Genomic DNA, 25749 nt, shown 5'->3' with positions numbered 1-25749 from the left:
GGAGCAAATAATTTTGCTTTTGGTTTGGAAGAAGGAATGGTTTACATCTCCATTTTCTCCCACCCATGGGCAATCAGAATGTGCTCAATCTAATGCTTTCTGGTAGAGACCCTCAGGGTTCCATGTGAGTCTTACATTGGGCCAGCTAAGACTGGAGACATGGGTTGAGACCTTGAAAAAGTGACACTTGTTCCTTCTGTGTTGGACTTCCTCCGCTCTGCCACCGGAACTCCTGCTATCAGGGATGTGTTCATGTGAAGACAGAAACAGAGGTGCAGAGCACTGTACTAAATGCTTGGGACAGACACAATCAATGGTATTTGTTGAGGGCTTACTGTGTGCAGAACACTGTAATAAGTTCTTGGGAGAGAATAATACAACAGAGTTGGCAGACATGACCCTACCCTCAATGAGCTTGCAATCTACTAGGGGAGACAGATGTTAAAATAAATTACAGATAGGGGAGGTGGCAGAATAGAATGATTTGTACATAAGTGTTGTGGGGTGAATATCAAAGGGCTTGGTGGGTACAGAACCCAGTGCTTGGGCGATATGGAAGGAAGGGAGAAGAGGATGGGGTGGTGAAAGATTAGTCAGGAGAGGCTTCTTGGAGGACGGTATTTTAATAGGGTTCTGAGGGTGGTGAGAATAGTGGCTGGTAGGGTAGGAGTGGGGAGGGAGTTTCAGGCAAGAGGGAGAAAGTGCGCAAAGGGTCTCTGGCCAGAGAGATTGAGGTACAACAAGTAGGTTGGTGTTAGAGGAGCAAAGTATGTGGGCTGGGTTGTAGTGGGAGAGGAGTAAGGTGAGGTAGGATGGGGAGAGCTGACTGAGTGCCTTAAAGCCAACAGTAAGGAGTTCCTGTTTGATGTGGAGGTGGAAGGACAGCCATTGGAGGTTTTTGAGGAGTGGGGAGACATGGACTTAATGTTTTTGTAGAAAAAAGATCCAGGCAGCAGAGTGAAGTATGGACTGGAGTGGGGAGAGACAGGAGGCAAGTATGTCAGTGAGGAAGCTGACTCAGTAGTCAAGGCAGCATGGCATAAGTGCTTGGATGGGCGTGGTAGTTTGTATAGAGAGACAGGGGTGGATTCTAGAGAAGTAGTGAAGAATTCATTCATTCAATCATATTTATTGAGCACTTACTGTATGCAGAGCACTGTACTAAGCACTTGGAAAGTGCAATAGAGCAATAAAGAGAGATAATCCCTGCCCACAGTGGGCTTACATTCTAGAGTGGGGAGACAGACATCAAAACAAGTAAACAGGCATCAATATAAATAAATAGAATTATAGATATATACACATATACATAAGTGCTGTTTTGACAGACTGAATATGTGGGTTGAACGAGAGAGATGAGTTGAGGATAAAGCCAAGGTTATGGGCTTGTGAAACAGGTAGGATGGTGGTGGTGTCTACAGTGATGGAAAAGTCAAGGGGAGGGCAGAGTTTGGGTGGGAAGATGAGGAGTTTTGTTTTGGACATGCTAAGTTTGAGGTGTTGGTAGGACATTGAAGTCGAGATGTCCTGAAACCAGGAGAAAAATGTGAAACTGCAGAAAAGGAGGGAGGTCAGGGCTGGAGAGGCAGATTTGGGAATTGTTTGGGTAGAGATGGCAGTTGAAGCCCAGGGAGCAGATGAGTTCTGTAAAGAAGTGGGAGTAGATGGAAAATAGAAGGGGACCCAGAACTGAGCCTTTAGGTGCTCTCTGTTAGAAGGTGGGAGGCAGAGATGAAGCCTTCAAAAGAGACGGTTAAGGAACAGTCAGAGAGAAAGGAGGAGAACCTGGAGAGGACAGTGTCAGAGGAACCAAGGTTGGATAATGTTTCCAGGAGAAGGGGGTGGTGGACAGGTTTGGCAGCTGAGCGGTCAAGGAGGATTAGGATTGGAGTAGAAGCCGTTGGATTTGGCACGAAGGAGGTCAAGACAGCTTGCTACCATTTTCAGTATGATAAAGTTCTCAGTGGAAGTGAATCTGTTGCTTCCAACACTGCTCCATGAAATAATCAATTTCTACTTGGTTAGAGTGGGAGCCCCTTGTAGGCAAGTAACATGTCCCTTCTTGGCTTTGTGCTTCCCAAGTGCTTAGCACAGTGCATTGCATCCAGTGTCCACTCAATATGTATGAATACTAGTAATTTACCAAGAATAGATGGCATTACATTTTCTTTAAGCCAATGATCGAAATATTTTCAACTTCTTAAAAAGCAGAAACCTTTTTCTCACCTTAAATGGCTAGTAGTTTGGGAGATTAGAACTTCCTGACAGTGAGAGGTAGTAGACACTGGTTCTGGGGAGATTAATTCATTTGACGTGTCGATTATAAGTCCCAATGGTACACTTTTAAGTCAGATGGACAACTGAGCACGATCAGAGTTACCACAGCAGGTTACAAGCATGGCCGGAGAGAGCTGAGGCTGGAAAAGCCTGAAATGCTTTCAGTCCATCAGGAAAACATGCCAATCTGTGAAGCTCTCCAGAGAGATTTGGGACTAGTCCTAGTCGTTTCTGGATCCCCGTTCAGCTGTTTAAAGTTAAGTCGACACTTAGCATTGGCTAGTCCTGTGCAGAATCTGGCCAAAACAAAAAAATTTTTTTTTAAATCAACACTTGCCCCATGAAGACACAGCCAAAGCAAATCGAGAAAGAGGAAGATGATTTGTTTTTGGTGCATGGGAAAGTTAATAAAAAGTCTTGAATACCATTGATTTATTGATTAAGTCTTTTGGGAAGCCATCAGCGATTCTGTCCTATTATTCCATAGTAAAGGAACATCACTATTAGACATTCAAGTTGAATGCTTGTGAAGTGTGAAACATCAGGACCTACATAAGGCAGTCTGTGAGAAACAAACTGAAAATTTTTGGTTTTTGAAGTGTGGGTTTTAACTCTGACTGCTTCCTTATTGGTGGGGGAACTGACTCTTGATATTGGTGTATCCTGGGAGCAAATAATAAGAGAGCCACATGAGCTGGGCTGAGCTTCAAATTAAAGATTCAAAGGCTAAATATTTTTTCCCTGACTATTTATGACTTATATGACCTGTGGTAAGCCATTGAATATTTCTAGGCCTCATTTTGGGGCCACTAAATCTAGTTGCAAGGGCTTGGTAACCTCTATTTTTTTAAATGGTATTTGATGAGCCCTTACTATATGCTAGGTACTGTACTAAGCACTGAGGTAGATACAAGGTAATTGGGTTGGATGCAGTCTATATTCCACATGGGGCTCACAATCTTAATTGCCATTTTACAGATGAGGTAACTGAGGCACAGAGAAGTTAAGTGACTTGCCCAAGGTCACACAGCAGGCAAGTGTCAGAGCTGGGATTAGAATCCAGGTCCTTCTGTCTCCCCGGCCTGTGTTCTATCTACTAGGCCACATGGTTTCTCTATTCCATTATCCTGCTGCAACATTGAGCCTGGAGAGAGAGATGCAGATTTTTAAAATTTTTGGTTGATTTCGAATTCCTTCTTGGTGGTTTTCCCCATGGATTTTTTTTTCTCCCTAGGGGAAAGTCCCTGAGCGTAAACTAAATTTACAAAAAACCCAGGGGTGCAATAGCCCTTTCTATTCCCCTTCAGTAGGCTCCAAAATCAGTGTCCAGTCAGTTCTCCCACAACATGTGTTTCATGGTGTCTTTTTAGATAGAGTACTTTTGGGGAATTAAATGACATTCTTCTGACATCATGTTTGTCTACACAGAAGACAGTCAGACGATATAAGGTTGTATGCATGCATTTATTTTTTTTAAATGGTATTCGTTAAGCACTTGCTATGTGACAGGCACTGTACTAAGCACTGGAGTAGATACAGGATAATCAGATTGGTCATGGTCCCTGTCCTAAATAGTGTAATCAATCAATGGCATTTATTGAGCACTTACTATGTGCAGAGGTAACTGAGGCATAGAGAAGTTAAGCAATTCACCCAAGGTTACATAGCAGACAAATGGCAGAGCCACAGTTAGAACCCAGACTCCCAGGCCCACAGTCGAACCACTAGGTCAAGAATACATTTTTGGTCAAGTACCTACAGGATGAGTTTTCCTTTATGCAGGGGTTTTCAAGAACATAACACCCACATGATAGGCTAGCTGATTGAACTGCACATATAAGGGTGAGCCACTCGGGGGGGTGGGGGGGGGAAGGAATGAAGCCTGGATGCAATTAAAATTTTAGGGAAAGTGATTGTTACAGCTGAGAGCCAAATGGCAAAAACTTATGCACTTGTGTTATGTGCTCAAACCCAGACTGGGGTATCTTCCCGTTACTGTTCTTTCAAATGAAACACTTCTACTTATCTCACTACTAAACAGTGGAAGTGAATCACCATATTTTAGTTGCTAAATGCATTGAGGTACTCATGTAAGGGGAAGATTTTCATGGAAGTTGCTTAAGAAGGTAGAAATGATGGTGCTGAAATAGAAAGACAAATCGGTCACGAGGGTAATTGAGGGAGTTCAGAAAGCTGAGTTCTGCCCATTGCTGACTGGCTTCCTTCAGTTTGGACCAAAAATTAATTTGACTTTAGGCAGGGGCAGATAGGTTAAAGCTCTTTCAGGTTTGAACTGACTCAGGTCCCTCCATTTCTTTGGGAAGCAAATTTGCTGTTCTTTTCCTCTCTAGTGCTTAAAAAATACCAACATTGTTATCATTATTATTGTGCTGTCATGTTGAATGTTGTCAGTCCCTAGCTGACAAAATGCCTGAATCACCCAATTCATTCATTCATTCAATTGTATTTATAGAGTGCTTACTGTGTGCAGGACACCAAATAGGGAAGAAGCAAGGAACCTCTGTAAGGGCAGTGTGGGATGCCCATGGGAAGCAATTGTGGTCTAGTGGAAAGAGCATGGGCTTGGGAGTCAGAGGACCTGGGTGTTAATCCCTGTTCTGCCACTTGTTTGCTGTGTGACCTTGGGCAAGTCGCTTAACTTCTCTGGACCTTGGTTTCCTCATCTGTAAAGCGGGGATTAAATCCTATTCACTCTACTTATTTACTCCAGCGATTAGTACAGTGCTTGAAGGAAGGGGGCTGAGGAATACTCCATGGACCTCTTTCAATCAATCTATGGTATTTATGAAGCGCTTAATGTGTGCAGAGCTCTGTACTAAGTGCTTGGGGGAGTATGATACAAAGGAATTGATAGTCATGGTCCCTGCCCACAAGGAGCTTACAATTTAGAGAGGATGTTGGTGTGCACTTGTTTCCCCAAGGAGATTTATGACTCCAATTTATCTGTCTCCTTCATTCTTTGATCATATTTCAGAATGGTTCTTGCTCAAGTGGTGAAAACCCATGGGATTGATGTTAGAGGAAATTAAAACCCCTTTCACCAGCTCCAACATAATCCAAAATGCTTTTTAGCATTAGTCAGAGGAATTTCTCTTAGCTGTGGATGTGCTTACTCTATAAAACACATGTTGGAACTCCTTACAGCCTTTCTGTACAGCACTTCTTGCATGGTCCCATTTGCACTTGAATGCTCCCCTGTGCAATGACAAATCTAGGAGTATATGGAAGACCTTGTCCTTCTATGGGCTTTTTTCAAAATTTGAAATTTCCCCTTTCTGTAATTTATTTTAATGACTGTCTTCCCTGTTTAGACTGCAAACTCCTTGTGGGTAAGGATAGTAATAATTATGGTATTTGTTAAGTGCTTACTAGATGCCAAGCACTGTTCTAAATGCTGGGGTAGATACAAGGTAATCAGTTTGTCCCACGTGGGGCTCACAGTCTTCATCTCCATTTTACAGATGAGTAACTGAGGCACAGAGAAGTTAAGTGGCTTGCCCACAGTCACACAGCAGACAAGTGGTGGAGCGGGGATTAGAACCCATGACCTCTGACTCCCAAGCCTGTACTCTTGCCAGTAGGCCATGCTGCTTTATTGAGTGCTTACTTCATGCAGCGCACTCTACTAAGCGCTTGGGAGAGTACAATGCAACAATAAACAGACACATTCCCTGCCCACAATGAGCTCACAGTCTAGAGGGGGAGACAGACATTAATAAAAATAAATAAAATCACAAATACGTACATAAGTGCTGTGGGGCTGGGAGGGTGGAAGAACAAAGGGAACAAGTCAGGGCAACACAGAAGGGAGTGGGAGGTGAAGAAAGGTGGGGCTTAATCTGGGAAGGCCTCTTGGAGGAGATGTGCCTTTAATAATGCTTTGAAGAGTGGGGAGAATAATTGACTATCAGATTTGAGGAGGGAGGGCATTCCAGGCCAGAGTCAAGATGCGGGCTAGGGGTCAGTGGTGAGTTAGGCAAGATTGAGGCACAGAAGGTTAGCACTAGAGGAGATTAGATTCAAGTTAATCTAGGCTAGATCGTAGAATGAGAGAAGGGAGGTGAGATGGGGGGAGGGCAACATGATGGAATGCCCTAAAGCCAATGGTAAGGAGACTTTGTTTGGAGCAGAGATGGATGGGTAACCACTGGAGTTTTTTGAGGAGAGGGGTGACATGTCCTCAGTGTTTTTGTAGAAAAATGATCTGGGCAGCAGAGTGAAGTGTGTACTGGAGTGGGGAGAGACAGGAGGCAGGGAGGTCAGCAAAAGGAGGCTGATGCAGTAATCCAGGTGGGATAGGATGTGTATTAACATGGTAGCAATTTATATGGAGCAGAAAGGGTGGGTTTTAGCAATGTGAAGGTGGGGCTGACAGGATTTAGTGATGGATTGAATGAGAGAGAGGAGTCAAGGATAAAGCCAAGATTTGCAGTTTATGAGACAGGAAAGATAATGGTGCCATCTACAGTGATGGGAAAGTCAGGGAGCGGACGGGGTTTGGGTGGGAAGATAAGGAGCTCTGTTTTGGGCAGTTGAGTTTGAGGTGATAGGAGGACATTCAAGAAGAGGTGTCTTGAAGACAGGAGAAGATGCGAGACTGGAGGAGGGAGAGAGATCAGGGTTGGAGATGTAGATTTGGGGATCATCCACATAGAGGTGGTAGTTGAAGCCATAGGGGCTCACAGACTTAATCCCCATTTTACAGATACAGAGAAGTGAAGTGACTTGCCTAAGGTCACACAGCAGACAAGTGGCAGAGCCAGGATGAGAAGCCATGACCTCCTGATTCCCAGGCTCATGCTCTATCCACTACGCCATGCTACTTCTTGAAGACTGTAGTTTACCAGTCTGAGTTTGTCTCTGAATTTAGATTTTGCCACTCCCCTCTAATTCTTTAAGAATTTTTAAAGGAGCATCATGCCTAGTGGAAAAAGCATGGGCCAAGGAGTCAGAGGCCCTGGGTTCTAATCCTGGTTCTGCCCCTTGCCTGCTTTGTGACTTTGTACAAGTCACTTCACTTTTCTGGACCTCAGTTGCCTCAGTTGTTAAATGGGCTGTGAGCCCATTATGCAACAAGGACTGTGTCTGATCTGATTAACTTGAATCTACCCCAGCACTTAGCACATTGCTTAACACATAATAAGCACTTAACTGATACCATTTTTTTTTAAAAAAAGACACAGCCCATGGGCGCCCCCCCCCCCCCCCCATTACTCCCCAGGAGGAACCTAGTTGCAAAAACTCTTTTAGGAATTCATTCATTCATTCATTCAGATGAAATTAGTATTGGTAATGACCCCGTAATTAATAAGCATGATCAATGAGCCCTTCTTGCATTTTTCAGATTTTATTTATTGATTAAATTATTCTTTTATTATTGATTGAAATCACCTAAAGGTTGTGGCATCTAAGGAATCAAATTTATAGCCGGGTTTATGGAGTTCAAGACTGTGGTGACACTGAAGAGTTTGTCCTGCCGGAGGGCTGCCTGCACAAGAAAGTTTTTTTTTTAATTATCATTGTTACTCATGTTTATTTCTTACCATTAAAATACAGCCCATTGGGACCACCTACTTCCCTTTATCCAGCAAGGATCATTTGCCTGTCCATTCCCTAGTGGGTGTGGTTTCTTATTTTAGAAATGACGTGTTATATGACATTACTAGAAGGGTAGATGTCACTTACATCCCATGATGATTTGTTCCTCTCAAGTCATAGGAAGATGAACTTCACGATCAAATTTATCTAGCTGGAATTTTTATCCAGTCTGATATATAAACTCTGAGCATCTCTCTCTGGGGAGGGGAAGACCCCCAGGCCCTTGGAAGACTAAGATGGTTGGCGTAGTTTTGTTTAATGGATATTTTCCTTTCCACCCTCTCCACCACCACTGCCCCTTATTTCCAAGGCAAGAAAGGCTGCTGCCCTGCAGGATGTTCATTCATTTATTCAATCGTATTTATTGAGCGCTTACTGTGTGGAGAGCATTGTACTAAGCACTTGGGAAGTACAAGTTGGCAACATATAGAGATGGTCCCTACCCAACAGCGGGCTCACAGTCTAGAAGGGGGAGACAGACAACAAAACAAAACATATTAACAAAATAAAATAAATAGAACAAATATGTACAAATAAAATAAATAAATAAATAGAGTAGTAAATACATACAAACATATATACAGGTGCTGTGGGGAGGGGAAGAAGGTAAGGCGGGGGGATGGGGAGGGGGAGAAGGGGGAGAAGAAGGAGGGGGCTCAGTCTGGGAAGGCCTCTTGGAGGAGGTGAGCTCTCAGTAGGGCTTTGAAGGGAGGAAGAGAGCTAGCTTGGTGGATGTGCGGAGGGGGGGCATTCCAGGCCAGGGGGATGACGTGGGCTGGGGGTTGAACGAGGCACAGTGCGGAGATTAGCGGCAGAGGAGCGGAGGGTGTGGGCTGGGTTGTAGAAGGAGAGAAGGGAGGTGAGGTAGGAGGGGGCGAGGTGATGGAGAGCCTTGAAGCCGAGGGTGAGGAGTTTTTGCCTGATGCGTAGGTTGATTGGTAGCCACTGAAGATTTTTGAGGAGGGGAGTAACATGCCCAGAGAGTTTCTGCACAAAGATGATCCGGGCAGCGGCGTGAAGTATGGATTGAAGTGGGGAGAGAGAGGAGGATGGGAGATTGGAGAGGAGGCTGGTGCAGTAATCCAGTCGGGATGTTCAGATTTCCTCTCCTGCTTTTTCAGCTCTTTAACTCCTGCTGACTATTTGGCAGCTGCACTTAGCAGGTTGCTTTAAAGAAGTGTTTAGTGATGGTGGTTGCCTCTAGATGAGGCAAAGAAAGGAGGGGCTGGTGGTGATGACTAGAGACCAAGGCAGGGCCATCACTTTTCTTTTACTTTTTACTCCTTTCCTTTCCCTAACTGTGGTGGTGCATCTCAATCAACATCTCAACATGAATAACATCCCTGTAATTTGATAACAAATAGATTTAAAATAGATCTAAGGCCTATTCAGGTCTATCCTTCATGGACAGACTCTCTATCATTTCATCTTTCTGTTCTGGACCAGCTATTTCACAGACCCACCAGTTGTAATAATAATAAAAAATAGTATTTGTTAAATACTTACTATGTGCCAAGCCCTGTGTTAAGTACCTGGGGTAGTTAACAGTGCAATCAGATCAGACTGAGGCCCTGTCCCACCTGGAACTCACAGTTGTGCTTGCTTGAGGTGTGGGGATGTGAGTCTGACAAACCTGAAGTATGCTCAATTTCAAATTTGGCCCTGAAGCGCAACCTCCAGATGGAAATTAAATTTAACTGTGGAGGGGTGGTTTCCAAACACCTGGGCTCACTTAAATCTGCCCTGAAAACTTAGCAGCAGTGGAAGAGCTCCTATGGTTTTGGCTGCTCCTCTTTCCTCTACTTTTTCCTACCCCCGTACTTCAATTCTGTCTCTGTAGCCCTCTAGTAAGAATTAGGCACTGCAAGAGATGATTGGTGTAAGCATATGGCAAAAAGATGCTTAGGAAAGGGAGAGGTGTTTATGAACTGGAATTCTGTTATATGTTTCTTAATTGACTTGTTAAAAATCCTCTCTGTTTGGGTATTAAGAACCCAGGAGATCTCTCTAGCTTCCATACCTGCATTTAGAGAAGCGGTATGGCCTAATGGAAAGAGCATGGGTCTGGGAGTCAGAGGACCTGGGTTCTAATCCTGACTCAAGGGGGAGACAGACAACCAAGCAGAACAAGTAGAGAAGCAGCGTGACTCATGGAAGGAGCCCGGGCTTGGAAATCAGAGGTTGTGGGTTTTAATCCCGGCTTCGCCACTATCAGCTGTGTGACTTCGGGCAAGTCACTTAGCTTCTCTGGGCCTGTTACCTCATCTGGAAAATGGGGATTGAGACTGTGAGCACCGTGTGGTACAACCTGCTGACCTTGTATCTAGACTGTGTATCTAGTCCCTTCTAGACTGTGAGCCCCCCCTTCTAGACTGTGAGCCCCATCTTCTAGACTGTGAGCCCTCTGTTGGGTAGGGACCGTCTGTATATGTTGCCAACTTGTACTTCCCAAGTGCTTAGTGCAGTGCTCTGCACACAGTAAGGGCTCAATAAATACGATTGAATGAATGAAGAATTCTTACACAACCTTGGTGTCATCCTCGACTCCGCTCTCTCATTCACCCCTCACATCCAAGCCGTCACCAAAACCTGCTGGTCTCAGCTCCGCACCATTGCCAAGCTCCACCCTTTCCTCTCCATCCAAACCGCTACCCTGCTCGTTCAAGCTCTCATCCTATCATCATCATCATCATCAATCGTATTTATTGAGCGCTTACTGTGTGCAGAGCACTGTACTAAGCGGTTGGGAAGTAAAAGTTGGCAACATATAGAGACAGTCCCTACCCAACAGTGGGCTCACAGTCTAAAAGGGGGAGACAGAGAACAAAACCAAACATACTAACAAAATAAAATAAATAGAATAGATATGTACAAGTAAAATAAATAGAGTAATAAATATGTAGAAACATATATACATATATACAGGTGCTGTGGGGAAGGGAAGGAGGTAAGATGGGGGGATGGAGAAGGGGACAAGGGGGAGAGGAAGGAAGGGGCTCAGTCTGGGAAGGCCTCCTGGAGGAGGTGAGCTCTCAGTAGGGCCTTGAAGGGAGGAAGAGAGCTAGCTTGGCGGATGGGCAGAGGGAGGGCATTCCAGGCCAGGGGGATGACGTGGGCCGGGGGTCGATGGCGGGACAGGTGAGAACGAGGTATGATGAGGAGATTAGCAGCAGAGGAGCGGAGGGTGCGGGGTGGGCTGTAGAACGAGAGAAGGGAGGTGAGGTAGGAGGGGGCGCTGTATCAGCCTTCTCTCTGATCTCCCATCCTCATGTCTCTCCCCACTTCAATCCGTACTTCATGTTGCTGCCTGGATTGTCTTTGTCCAGAAACACTCTGGGCATGTTACTCCCCTCCTCAAAAATCTCCAGTGGCTAACAGTCAATCTGTGCATCAGGCAGAAACTCCTCACCCTCGGCTATAAGGCTCTCCATCACCTTGCCCCCTCCTACCTCACCTCCCTTCTCTCCTTCTACAACCCAGCCCCCACCCTCCACTCCTCTGCCGCTAATCTCCTCACCGTGCCTTGTTCCTGCCTGTCCCGCCATCAACCCCCAGCCCACGTCATCCCCCGGGCCTGGAATGCCCTCCCTCTGCCCATCCTCCAAGCTAGCTCTCTTCCTCCCTTCAAGACCCTACTGAGAGCTCACCTCCTCCAGGAGGCCTTCCCAGACTGAGCCCCCTCCTTCCTCTCCCCCTCGTCCCCCTCTCCATCCCCTGTCTTACCTCCTTCCCTTCCCCACAGCACCTGTATATATGTATATACATTTGTACATATTTATTACTCTATTTATTTATTTAACTTGTACATATCTATTCTATTTATTTTATTTTGTTAGTATGTTTGGTTTTGATCTCTGTCTCCCCCTGTTAGACTGTGAGCCCACTGTTGGGTAGGGACTGTCTCTATATGTTGCCAACTTGTACTTCCCAAGTGTTTAGTACAGTGCTCTGCACACAGTAAGCGCTCAATAAATATGATTGATTGATTGATGAATGAATGACTCTGCCACTTTTCTGCTGTCTGACCTTTGACAAGTCACTTAACTTCTCTGTGCCTCAGCCGAAAGGGTGTAGGAGTGGGCTTTGCTTATAGGGAAATTCTGATCTTGCCTATAATAATAATAATAATAACAATTATGGTATTTGTTAAGCACTTACTATGTGCCAAGCACTGTTGTAAGCACTAGGGTAAATACAAGGCTCACCGTCTTAATCACCATTTTACAGATGAGGTAACTGAGTCACAGAGAAGTCAAGTGATTTGCCCAAGGGAACACAGCAGACAAGAGGTGAAGGAGGGATTAGATTCCATGACCTTCAGACTCCCAAGCCTGGGCTTTATCCACTACACCACACTGCTTCTCTGCATCTCTTTCCCTTCTATCGCTAGAAGGGAAAAACCAGAGCACTCTGAAAATATTATCAAGCATCTGGGTTCCCATAAAATGATGCCAAGAACTATTTCAGTTGGCAAAAGGGCTGAGTAGACCCCAGTGCACGACATCCCTTCCTTGGCTTTACTGTGGTTTTAGAATTGGTGACTAGAAAGCCTCAGGGAAACAAGACTTACCTGAACAGGAAGGAGATGTAGAGCACTTCAGTAACATAAAATGGATGGCAGAAAGTGTCTCTGAGTTTGGAGTATCATTAAGCACTGCTTTGCATTTAGCAAAACACATTAGAAGCCTTCTTAATGCTGAGAGCTGAGTTAGCTTAAACCCTTTTAACAGAGGGGAAAATGAAGACCAGAAGGCATATTCATTAGATAGTCCATTTATGAAGCTCCTCATGGGCACACGGCATATTACTCTGACCTGGGAGGTAGTGAGTAGGGGGGGTCAGATTTACATGGTGTGGGGAAGAGAAAGACTCTGCCCTTGAAGAGCTCACACTTTAATCAATGGGACTTATTGAGCCCCTAGCAAGGGTAGGCACTGGATTCAGTGCTTGGGAGTATACAATCAAATTAGTAGACAATCCCTGACCTCATGGAGTTTAAAATCTAGCAGAGGAGACTGACTCTAGAATAAGTTACAGACAGAAAAGGCAAGGTTAAGATAGTTTCTAGAAGAAGGGAATGTGGTATCGAGAGGTTGAGGAGAATTAGGACCGAGTTTGTTCCATATGTCCAGCAAAAGACCCCAGTCTGGCCCACCCTTTCCTTCGCTTTCCTGAGGTTTTAGAACTGGTGACTTGAAGTCCTCAGGGAAATAAGAATCACCTGAACATGGGGTACAAATCACTTCAGTAAGAATGTATAATGGATAGCAGAAAGCATTTCTGAGTTTTGTAGTATCATTAAACATTGCTTTGCATTTTGGAATAATAATAATAATAATGGCATTTATTAAGCGCTTACTATGTGCAAAGCACTGTTAGACAAGCCTTCTTAGTGCTGAGAGCTGATTCAGTTTAAGCCCCTTTAAAATAGGGAGAATCTTCCCTGCTAGACCAGAAGCTCCTTTGAAGGCAGGAATTAGGTCCTCTAATTCTATTGTAGTCCCCCAAGCCCTGAATTCAGTGCCCTGCACAGAGTAGGTTCTCAATAAGTACTGTTAACTTATTTTTTTAAAAGTGCTAACCAGAAATAGTAATTACTCACAGCACTTACGTACATATCTGTCAAACACTGTTCTAAGTACTGGGGTAGAAGAATATTAATTAGGTCAGACACAGTCCCTGACCCACATGGGGCTCACAGTCTAAGTAGGAGGGAGAACAGGTATTTAATCCCCATTTTACAGTTTACAGAGAAGTTAAGTGATTTGCCCAAGGTCACACAGCAAGCAATTGACAGGGCTGGGATTAGAACCCAGATCCCCTGAATCCTAGGCCTGTGCTCTTTCCCCTAGGTCACACTGCTTCTCTGTATTTATATTTATATTAATGACAGTCTACCCCTCTAGACTGTAAGCTCTTTGGGGGCAAAGAACGTGTCTACCTACCCTGTGGTATTGTACTCTCTGAGCACCTAAGCACTCAGATACCAGTGATTGACTGAAATGGAGAAGCACACAGGATGGAATGGGTTGGAAACGTGTAATTTTGGTCATGGGGTAGCAGGTGGAGTAGCTCTAAAACAAGAATACTGTGGGAGTCTTAGAGTATGTAGTGGGGAAAGGTAAGGGGCAAGGAAATTCTGCTAATGAGTTGAGCTGCTGCCTCTCCCTTAGAACTCTTCCACGAGGACTGCAATTCTATTTCTCAAACACTGCCTGAAATGAAAGTTTGGAGCCATGAATCATGTCCTTAATGATTGGAAACTATTTTAAAGTACAAGCTGATAGCTCACCACTGTTACTGTCTCTTTATTCCCAGTTTCCTTTCTTTTCCCTCCTCCTCACCACCTTCTGAGTGGAAGTTTTCTGTGCATGTGTAATTAATATTTGCAGTGCCACATCTGGAGTCTGCTCCAGGCATAGACTGAAATATAGTTGAAATGGTTCCCATCTCATGTAGTGTCCCCAGGGAGTTTTTCATATGCTGAGAAGGCCAGTGAGGAGAGGGCCCTTAGGGGCAGACATATGGTTTGAAAAATGACTTTGAAGGAAACCAATCTGCATGCAAAGGTTATGGTTTTATAAGTTCTCCTGACAGACTTGAAGAAGAGCCAGACCCCCTGTTCAAAACCATTCTGATATAGGGATGGTCTTCAATCGCAACTGAGCAACCTATGAAGCAGAGAGCTACTGGGCAAGGGCAGATCTTGGGGAGGAAATAGTGATGCAAAAGAACATCCTTTTAAAGAGTCTTGTTGTATTTGCCCAGAAGTAGTCTGCCTAGAGCCACATCCTGTGGCTAGAGAAGCAGCGTGGCTCAGTGGAAAGAACATGGGCTTTCGAGTCAGAAGTTATGGGTTTGAATCCCGGCTCCACCAATTGTCAGCTGTATGACTGGGAAAAGTCACAACTTCTCTGTGCCTCAGTTACCTCATCTGTAAAATGGGGATTAAGACTGTGAGCCGCCCGTGGGACAACCTGATCACCTTGTAACCTCCCCAGTGCTTAGAACAGTGCTTGGCACATAGTAAGCGCTTAATAAATGCCATTATTATTATTATCCTGCATCATGTCCTGGGGTCTTACCCCTTGTTACCAGCCTTTGTCTGCAGAACTGGAACTGTTGTAGGGTCCAACAAAGTATCTTCTGCATTAGCTGTCCTTCCAAATTTTTTTAATGATAACTGTTAAGCACTTACTATGTGTCAAAAGCTGGTTAGATACAAGTTAACTATATTGGACCCAGCCCCTGCCCCACATAGGGCTCATAGTCTAAGTAGGAGGGAGAACTGAGGCAAAGAGAAGTTAAGTGATTTGCCCAAGATCACACAGCAAGCAGTTGGCAGAGGTGGGCTTAGAATCCAGGTCCTCTCTCACAGGTCTGTGCTCTTTCCACTAGGCTATGCTGCTTCTCTTGTTTTCTTCAGTTGCAAAGCTGTTTTCCCTTACTCCCTAGATGGTTATGTAACTAGACTCCAGTCAGCCAGTTGGTCAATGGTATTTATTAAGGGCTTACTCTGCGCTAAATACTATAAGACCCAATCTGGAAAGCCCCAGACTCTCTTCATAGAAGTCACTGCATACCAGGTGCAAGGATGGGCATTGCCAGGCATCTTAACTAGTAAGCAACTGCTAAAGCCAGTGAAGTCCTCTGGATGCCAAATAAAGCCCATTAGGGTCCATGGTTTTTCCTTTTTATGGAGCCACATGAACAACATTCTCTGGATTCTGGTCTTGTTAATGATCTCATTTATGCTCTGACTCTGTATTTTCCCCCTCTGAGAGGCAGTGTGGTGCCACATTAATATAAGACAAAATTCATTAGGACCAGAAGGTTTAAAATAGATATATGTGTATATAAAAAGAAAACAACTCTACCATCAACAACACACTCGACTTTCTCAAATGAATCTGTGGCCCAAGATTGTTAGAGTTCGCCTCCTTAAAAACACACATATATTATTCTTTAATGGAAAGTTAATTGTCTTTTTATTCTCTCCATATGGTTCTTTTCTTTTACACTCAGTGGGGGAAATTCATGAGGTCGTATAAAGCATGGGACAAATCTTCCACGAGTAGAACAGATAATTCAAATGGCAGCTTCACTGATTGGGAGTCCAGATAGGAGTATTAGAAGGAGAGCAAAAAAACCACTCCACAAATCTTTGGGGATGGGGAGATTGCAAAGAAGATGTCTATCTGTATTTGACCTCTCTTTGCTCTCCTTTTCTGAATTCTAAAGGGAGAGCAGATGGCTACCAGCTAGCAAAGTTAGTTAATAACAATACTACTACTGCTGTTAAGGGTAATATTCATGATATTTATTATGCAAGTGCTGGGGTATATACAATACAGCCAAATCAGTCCCAATAAATCAAGTACTCAATGGTATATGAATAATTAATGTGCTCAGAGCACTATGCTAAGCACGTGTGACTGTATAGTACAGTTGGAAGTTGTCCTTAACAAGCTTACAATTTAGTGGGGGAGACAGACATTGAATTATATTTAAATTAAGCAACAAGGTAATAAGTGCTGTGTAGGTGGGTGTGTATCAAAAATGCTTAAGGGGTAACCCAAGAACATAGGTAACACAGAAGGGAGGGAGAATAGGGTGGGGAACTGAGCTGTTAATTAAGGTAGGCTCTTCTTGGAGGAGATGGGCTTTGAAGATTGCTGGGGGGAGGGTACTGAGGAAGATACAAGTTAATCAGGTCAGACAGAGTTTCCACCCAACATGGGAGCTCATGGTCTAAGTAGCCCTTGTATACCTGAGGACTGTTGGTGTGAATGCAGAAACCGTGCCAATTTCTGCCAGTTCAAATTTACCCTAACCAACTCTGCCATCTTCTCTGCCCAGCATCAGTACATACCTTCCTCTGACTCCCAGGCCCACGAACCTCACCAACTATGCCAGGTTTTCATTCCTTTTTCAATTAATCATATTAATTAAGTGCTGAAGCTTTCAGTATCTCTACTTCCTCTCTCTCCTATCAATGACTTTTACTGAGTGCTTACTGAGAGCAGAGCACTGTACTAAGTGCTTGGAAAAGTACAATAAAACAGAGTTAGTAAACAGGTTCCCTGCCCACAAGGAGCCTCCATGATGAACTGCTTTGTCACATTTCTTCCCTCCCTGCCATCTTCAACCAGTTACTCTCTTCCCCTTCAAAGATACTCAAATCTCCCTATGCCAAAAAAGCCATCTCTGGATCCCACCATAATCTCCAGTTCTCACCTCATCTGCCTGCCCCCATTCCGGTCCAAACTCCTCAAAAGGGTTGCTCACATCAACTGCCTCTACCTCCTCTCCTCAAACTAACTCTAGTCTCGACTCACTACACTAAAGTTTTCACCCTCTTCCACTCTCCTGAAACCATGGGCACCAAGTTTCCAATGATCTTCTTATAGGCAAGCCCGATGGGCCCTAATCTGCCCTAAACTTCTTCACTTTCTTGACTGCTTGCAACACAGTTAACTATTCCCATCCAATCTTGGTTTGCCTATTTGCTATTCACCACCTGGTTATCTTCACACCTCTCTGACATTCTCTGACATTGACTTCTCAGGCTCCTTTCCTAGCTTTCCTTCTGTATTTTACTCTTTGCCCTGGATGACCCACATGGCTCTATTCTGGGCAGATGGCTTTTAAAATCTACCTAGTCAGCCCTGGCCTCTCATATTTTGTCTTACTTCAAGATATCACCACACAGATATCCCACCAGCACTTGCAACTCAATACGAAAAAAACCAGAACTCCTCATCCTCCCTCCTAACTTTCCCATCACATTTGACAATACCATCATCTTCTCTGTCCCCAAATCTCACGACCTTGGTATTAGCTTGGATTCCTCCCTGTCATTAATACCCTTCATTCTTGCCATTGGACAAAGCAGACATCTATCATCAAGAAACCTGGCTGCAAGAAGGGGAAGGACACCTTCCCAGTTGATTTCCCGCCCTGAAACCTGGCTGCAAGCAAAGCCTTGGCATTCATTTTCAGCAACGACATTGCTGTAAATCCTTCATCAGTCATCTCTAAACTTCTTTTCCAGGCCCCAGTTTAACATGAGGCACATTGGCAATCTCGGGTTTCTGAAGCATCCTGGGAGTGATAAGGAAAGGAAAGGAGTCCGTCTCTCCCCCTCTCTCTCTTTCTCTCATTAAAATTAAAAATCGTAGTGCCCCATAAAGGGAGACACAGTGCGCTGGGACTCAGAGTAGTCAATTCTTGCTCCAACCATAAATCAAAGGTGATTCACTAAAGTCAATGAAATTGAGTGGTTACTGGGTGCAGAGCACACCACTAAACAGTTGGGAGAGTACACTATATCAGAGATAGCAGATAGACTCCTTCCCACAAGGAACTTACTCATAGGCCTCATCTCTTCGAATCTTTCATCCCCACAATCCTCGTCTGAGGCAGTAAGAGAATAAAGTGCAATTCTGTTCATTATGCAGATAGAAAAAATTTTACAGGTGAGGAAACTGAGGCACAGACAAGTTGATTTACCCAAGGTCATGCAGCAGGCAGGTAGCATAGCTGGGATTGGAACCCAGTGTTCAGAACAGTGCTTAACTATTATTATTTTTATTATTACTAGTATTATTATTATTATAATTATGGTCATTATCATTATTTGTATTGTTGGGGTGTTCCAGGATTGGGTTGGTGGCAGGACAAGAAGGCAAATTTGCTGTGTTTAGTAGAGAGGGTATAATTAGACCGTGGTAATTCAAAATTCTCCTATGAATCGACACCTTATCGTGGCAGGAGAATTTGTGTTCGCTGATGAGGCTTAGAGGTATGCCACATAGTGCTACCCATAATGGAAAGGTCTAAGCCAAAGCGTCAGACAAAGCCGATTCACCTGTGCTGGGAGGCAGTGACATATGGGAAAGAGTCAAAAGTGGATGATCAAGAGAACAAAATGTTGATTCATTCATTCAGTTGTATTTATTGTGCGCTTACTGTGTGCAGAACACTGTATTAAGCGCTTGGGAAGTACAAGTCAATCAAAGACAATAGCAGAGACTCAAGATTTTACTGCATGGAAAAACGGCAGTGGTAAACCCCTTCCATATCTTTACCAAGAAAACTCTATGGATGCACATACCAGAGCGACTTTATGACAGAAAGGGGGACGTTCTGAAGAGGGTGTGTCCATGGAGTCTCGGTGGGTTGGAAACAACTAGACAACATTTGAAGAACTCAGAATTGGTGAAGGAAAATCAGGGCCAGTGTCTCGTAACAATAAAATCCAGGGTGTGTTCAAGTTGGGGAGTAGCTGATGTGGAGTGGAGCAGGATAAAAGCAGAGTAGAAAAGTGTGGGGAAGCAGGTGGATGGATGAGCCAACAGAATCATCAATATGGATATTGATGCCCCTGTAAAACAATTTAAATGATAGGACTGAGGTGAGAAAGATCTCCTTTCTGGGGCAGCCCTCAAGAGCAGCAGACAGGACTACTGGATAGTCTCCTGGTGACAACTGCTATTAATCAATCAATGGTATTTATTGAGTGCTTACTGTGTGCAGAGCTCTGTAGTCAGCTCTTGAGAGAGTACACTATAATAAAGTTGGTAGAAACATTCCCTGCCCACATTGAGCCATCCTAGCTAATCTTCTAAACAATGGCTAGTGCTGGTGGGACTGGATGAGATGGGCAGTCAGTTGAAAGCTGGAGAGGCATGGACAGAGTTCACATCATTTTCCACTTAAGACTAAAAGCATGGAAGCAGGGGCAACAGACTGGCGGCTCCTGTTCCTGTCTACTCTTCTCTCTTTTTTTCTTTATGAATTTCATTTCCTGGCCTTGACTCACCATCTTCATCTGCCCTTTCAACTCAAGGTGATTTTCTTCTCTATCAAGGAATTGTTCTGTGGGATTTTCTTTGTTTTTTTCCTTTTGGTAAAGAGAAGCAGCAAAGGCCTAGTGTAAAGACCACGGGGCTGGGAGTCAAAGGACCTGGATTCTAATCCTGCCATACCACTTACTTGCAGTGTGACCTTGGGCCTCAGTTTCCTCCTCTTTAAAATGGGAATTCAACACCTGTGTCATCCATCCTATTTAGATGGTGAGCCCCATGAGGGACAATGACTGTGCCCTCCCCCCCCCGGATTATTGTTTACTATTATTGTTATCATTATTTAATTTAGTGAGGATTGCCTTGGTGAGTTGACTTAAACACAATTGGGGAAAGTGGATAAGCATGTGGTAATGGAAAATGGCTGCATGTATTGATATCTCGCTAACTCTCGCTGTTTGATTGGTTTCTGCGTAGATAAACCTGTACTATTCAGACCTGCAGGTAGTGAGCTGTGTATACCAGGCAAAACCAGGGCTTGCCTTGACTCTAGCTTGCAGAAGGAATGAAACTAATTTAAGGAATGAAGCTAGTTTACTCCTTTTTATCCCTGGAGGTCCACTAGGATTAATTGTTTCCAGCACAAAGAAGAGGAGAAAGTTGGCACCCCACAGACACATCATGTTTCATCAGAACCATCTACAAATGGAAGTTATATCTTGGGAATGGGGGACAGGAGGGAGGTTTACGAAGGCCTATTATATAGTGGAAGGTGATGGGATATAATTATGATCACCAGAAAAGTTCCAGCTCAGCAGACTTGGAGCATCATTAAAAGTCTTTGAAACAGTGGTTGGGTAACTGCTAGATGCAGCTGACTGCCCTGGAGGCACATAGCCAAAAAATTATGCAAATGATTATGGATTGCTTTGTAGATGATAGAATTTCTGGTTTCTTCAGACTTAAAATACAACCTATGTCCAGGAAACCCTACAAGCAATCAGAGACTTTCATCGACTGCACAGAATTTAAAGCAGTTACTGAATTCTGCTACCTAGACAGTATTCTGTCCAATGGGGCCTGGAGCAAAAAAAAAAATTGAAAAGGCCAGCTGACCTTTGGAAGACTTAGAAGATAGTGTATGGTGACAATGGGACTTTCAGCACCATGCAAAGTTGAAGGTCTATCTGTTATCTCCACCCTCCATCGACAATACAACAAGGTCCCTGGAAGAAAACTCCTCAAAAAGCCACAGTCCCCTCCATCCCAGCATCCTAGTATAGTTACCGAAAGAATCAGCAGGGTTCTTGAGAAGCATTGTGGCCTAGTGGATAAACCGCAGGCCCGGGAGTCAGAGGACCTGGGTTCACTTGTCCACTGTGTGACTTTGGGCAATTCACTTAACTTCTCTGATCCTCAGTTACCTCATCTGTAAAATGGGGATTAAGACCGTTGGTCCCATGTCAGACATGGACTGTGTCCAACGTAATTATCTTGTATCTACTCCAGCTCTTAGTGCAGTGCCTGACACGTAGTAAGCACTTAACAAATGCCATTAAAAAAAAAAAGCCGGCACATCAAAGGGATGGGGACAATGCCTTTAACTAGAGACAGGTGTACTGGAGGGTGAAAATCCTGCACTGGTTCCCCAGCTAGTGGGTCCCTGGGCCACAAAGCTGAATGGTGTCAGACTACACTCACCTTCTGTGTGCAGAGCTCTGCATTAAGTGCTTGGGAGAGTGATAATGATATAATAATTAGGGTATTTATTAAGCGTTTACTATGTGTCAGGCACTGTACTAAGCTCTGGAGTGCATACAAGCAAATTAGATTGGACACAGGCCCTGTCCCACATGGGGCTCCCCATCTTGATCCCCATTTTACAGATGAGATAACTGAGGCACAGGGAAGTTAAGTGTCTTGCTCAGTGCCACACAGCAGACAAGTGGCAGAGCCGGGAATTAGTAGACATGGTCCCTGGCCTCAGAGAGCTTACAGTCTAGTAGGGGAAACACATCAATAATTGGTAGATAGGAGGAAGATGGGAAAGGGAATGTGTACATCAGTTACTGCTTAAAAATTAGGTTAGTTAAGATATGTACATAAAGCACTTCAAGAGGTTTGGAGTTCACGAGAGGTCAGGTGGTTCTGAAATGGAAGTTAGGGGGCTTAAGGCCCTACAGCATAGTGGTGGCAGAGCTGGGATTAGGAATCCAGGTACTCAACTCACTGATCTATATGTTCTGTGGGTCTGTGAAAACTAGCGCAGGAGACTTTAAATGTAGGATGACTATTTTACTTTTTAATTTCTACCTGATCATTTATTTGTTTATATTATTGTCTGCCTCCCCCTCTAGACTGTGAGCTTGTTGTGGGCAGGAATGTGTCTGTTGTTATATTGTACTCTCCCAAGCGCTTAGTACGTGCTTTGCATACAGTAAGTGCTCAATAAATATGATTGAATAAATGAATCCACGTTTTCGGGCTTTTAGATGTTTCTGTCCAGTTTGTAATTTTTTCCATCCTCTTTCACCTCATGGGCACATTCCTGCTTATAAGCACCTCCATCAGCAGGCATGTGGCAGAGCTGAGATTGGAACCCAAGTACTCTGACTTCCAGACCCATCCTTTTACCACTAGGCCATGCTGCTTCCTTAAGTTTGTTTCCTGGAACTTCCTTGTGGAATTTCCCTTCACTGGTAGGTCCAGTGTGCTCATTTGGCTGAGTTCTCCTTGTCACTGTTTCTCTGTCTTCAGGAATGTAAATGGCCAGAGGGGAACAGGCGAAAAACCTGATAGGGCCAGGAAACAAGTCTCCTGGGGGAAACTAAAGGTCTGTTTAGTCTGGAGAAGGTTGAGGAGATTAAATGATGGGTTTCAAGTGTATGGAGGCTGGTGGCCAGCTATTCTATACCTCCATAAAGACAGCACAAAGTAAGAATAATAATAATAGTTGTTGTATTTGGTAAACACTTACTGTGTGCCAGGCACTGAACTAAGTGTTGAGGTGGAAACAAGCAAATCGGGTTGAGGTTGGTCACAGTCCCTATCCCACATGGGACTCACAGTCTCAAAAGGAAACAGGATTAAATTGTTTCATGAGGGACTTAGATTAGACCCTAGGAAGAACTTTCAGGCTGATGACAGACACTGGAATCGGAGCCCCTTTCCCTTGAAATATTTCAAGAATAGGGTAATCTCTCTGAACCCAGGGCATAGAGCAGAAAAGCTTCTGCAAAACCCTGCAATCCCTGGGACATTCTGATTGATCTGTAAGGAAATTCATGATCACCCTAATTTTTCTCTGTCTGTGCTGTTATGTATTGTCTACCTATCTCTCTGGATCTGTGGTGGTGATGGTGGTAGCTGCAATTGGACAATATCCTGAAGTACTTGAAGCACTCCTAGGAAAAGAATTAATTGGTTTTGACAAACCACAGCAGTCCCTTGGGTGCCAGCAAGCACAGCATTTATTGAGACCAGGCAGAAAATCAAAAAGGTCTGGTGTTCACTCACCTTTAGTGCTGCCGTAAAAGCATCTTTAACCATGCTCCAGTGGCCTTCAGGCTGGCCACTAACTTGTTTAGTGCAGCCTTTTCCTTCTCCTTTAAGAGAGAATTTAGTGTTTGTGGAAAATGGCAGACTAACAGCCCCAAACAGAGTAATAAAGCACCTTGCATTAATCTTGCCCCTTTCTCCAGGCAACCTCAAGTATTTTGCAGACATCTGCCCATTGATCTTCACAGTGTCCTTAGGAAGACAGGGCTTGTTAGCCCTACTTTGCCGATAGAAGAAACTGAGGCACAGAGCAAGGATATGCCTCAGAATCCTGTTCAGGTCTGGCCCAACATCCAAGAAGGCCTGAAGGGAAGCAGAGACAGGTACAGACACCATTTCAGCAGGTTAGGGTTGTGGAAGGTGAACAGGCCATCCCATTCCAGCCTGAGCCAGGCTCAAAGTTGTCTTCCCTCACCCAACCCAGTTTATGAGTTGACTTGAAGTCATGTGGATTTCAGTCATTCTTCAAGGGTAGGCTGACCATAACCAGAGTAGGCTTTCTGACTCCCAGCCCCAAGCTCTCCCATGAGCCTGTGACGCCACCTGTGGCTCTTTTGCTTGTTGTAGGGTGTCTGAATGTAGCCTGAGAGCTTCAGGAGTAAAAACTTTGAAAGCAAATGTAGACCACTTTTCCTGTCTCTTTCCCTTTTTAGAAATGGAAAAGACATAAAAAGTTGGTATTTATTTAGAAAAGCAGGGGGACAATACCTCCAGTATCAAGAAGTAGAGTGATGGAGTGGGATCTCAGAGGAATTTGGCTGGAATTTCTTGTGGCTTTATTTATGTGGCTGTTTATCGGAAGGGAGAAGGTGAGGCATTAGAAAGTAAGGGCTGTGTGGCTTTTCTGATCTGAATGGGTTTATGGTGTAAATTGTCTCACAATGAGGTTTCTGTAAATATGTACTTCCCAAACTCTTTGCACAGTGCTCTGCATACAGTAAGCACTCAGTAAATATGATTGAATGAATGAATGGAGGAGGGAGGAAGGGCACAAGGGACTGACAGTGCATGAGAGATCAGGAGAGAGTGCTTGTGGGATGCCTTCAGGTAATGGTAAAAGGGTGCTATGAGGTAAAGATATTGATAGTTCTGTGTCAATGAGATATAGCAGAAGTACTTAAGCAATTAATTAGTGGAGCTAAAAAGTCTCACTCACAGTGAAGGGGTCATTTACAAATGCTCACAGACACTGGCATTCACATGCATCCTTCCTCTTGTAGTCTTTCACTGCCACTTTTGGAATTCTGGGAGTGAAGGAGGTTTTTTTGTTTTGTTTTTCCTCTTCTCTGTCTTTACCTGCACCTGTCCCCCTCCTTATCTATGCTGTCACTGGCATCTGTGGGGCAGAGGAAACCAATTCAGACTCTCTTGGTGGGAATGTCTGTGTGTGTGTGTTTTGTGTATACCTGTGCGTGACAAACAGAATAGAGAGACTTTTATCTAGAAGCTGGGGGCATGATTAGAGCCAGCGTTCCAATTTTATGGATTCATTTATCTAGGAATATTTTCCTGGGATGAGCTGAAAGTCAGCTGCTCTACTTAATCAATGGTATTTATTTAGGACATATTGTTTTCAGAGCACTGTACTAAGCACTTAGGAGAGTACAGTAATATCAGAGTTGGTAGATTTGTTCCCTGCCCACAGCCATCTTACAGTCTACAAAGGATAACGCCAATATTACGGGCTTCAGAGAGAATGTGTATGGTGGTGGTGTTAACTGTGATTGGGAAAGGTAGATGGAAGAGAGGATTTTGGTGAGAAGATGAGTTCAGGTTTGGAAATACCAAGCCTTTAGGTGCTGGCAGGACATCCACGAAGAGATGTCCTAGAGGCAGGAGAAAATGTGAGATTGCAGAGAAGGAGACAAATCAGGACAGGTGAAGTAGATTTGGCAGTCCTCTGAAGCACAAGCCTCAAAGTGTGGTGGAGAGGGAATAGTAGTAACACAAATAATAATTTTGGTACTTGTTAAGCGCTTACTATGTGCCATGCACTATTCTAAATGCCGGGGTAGATACAGGTTAATCAGGTTGGACATAGTCCTTGTCCCACATGGGGCTCACAGTCTTAATCCTCATTTTACAGATGAGGTAACTGAGGCATAGAAGTGTCAAATTGCCCAATGTCACACAGCAGACACATGGCAGAGCTGGGATAAGAACCCCGGTCCTCCGACTCCCAGGCCTGTGCTCTTTCCATTAGCCCATACTGCTGCTCCCTAATGTTAGCCTGCCTGTTGCGATTTCAACTCTTCTAGTCCCTTGGAGGATTAGGGAGAAGGAGGAGAATTGGAATCCAAGTCTCTCAAGGTAATAATGAATAATAGCACTAGCCCTAGACCCCTGGCAAACTGGCCTTTTTGTTCCAAGTTTCATTGGTTCTACTCCTCTGTGCTAGAACATTTGAAGTTCCTGCTGTTATGCATTAGCCCATCCTGTTGAAAAATCACAGATCTTGGGGTCAAGTGGTAACCATTTACTCCTTTAT

General features: G+C 44.2%; 1 protein-coding gene across 6 annotated transcripts in view; it reads left to right on the top strand.

Annotated features, from left to right (window-relative positions):
- CACNA2D2 (calcium voltage-gated channel auxiliary subunit alpha2delta 2) overlaps nucleotides 1–25749 on the top strand; it is a 579266-nt gene that overhangs the window by 52037 nt on the left and 501480 nt on the right. The window lies entirely within an intron of this gene.

The sequence above is a fragment of the Tachyglossus aculeatus genome, chromosome X2 (genome assembly GCF_015852505.1).
Source record: "Tachyglossus aculeatus isolate mTacAcu1 chromosome X2, mTacAcu1.pri, whole genome shotgun sequence".
In the NCBI taxonomy this organism is placed as follows: Eukaryota; Metazoa; Chordata; class Mammalia; order Monotremata; family Tachyglossidae; genus Tachyglossus; species Tachyglossus aculeatus.
The sequence above is the reverse complement of the archived record's forward strand: the minus strand, read 5'-3'. Positions and strand labels throughout refer to the sequence as shown.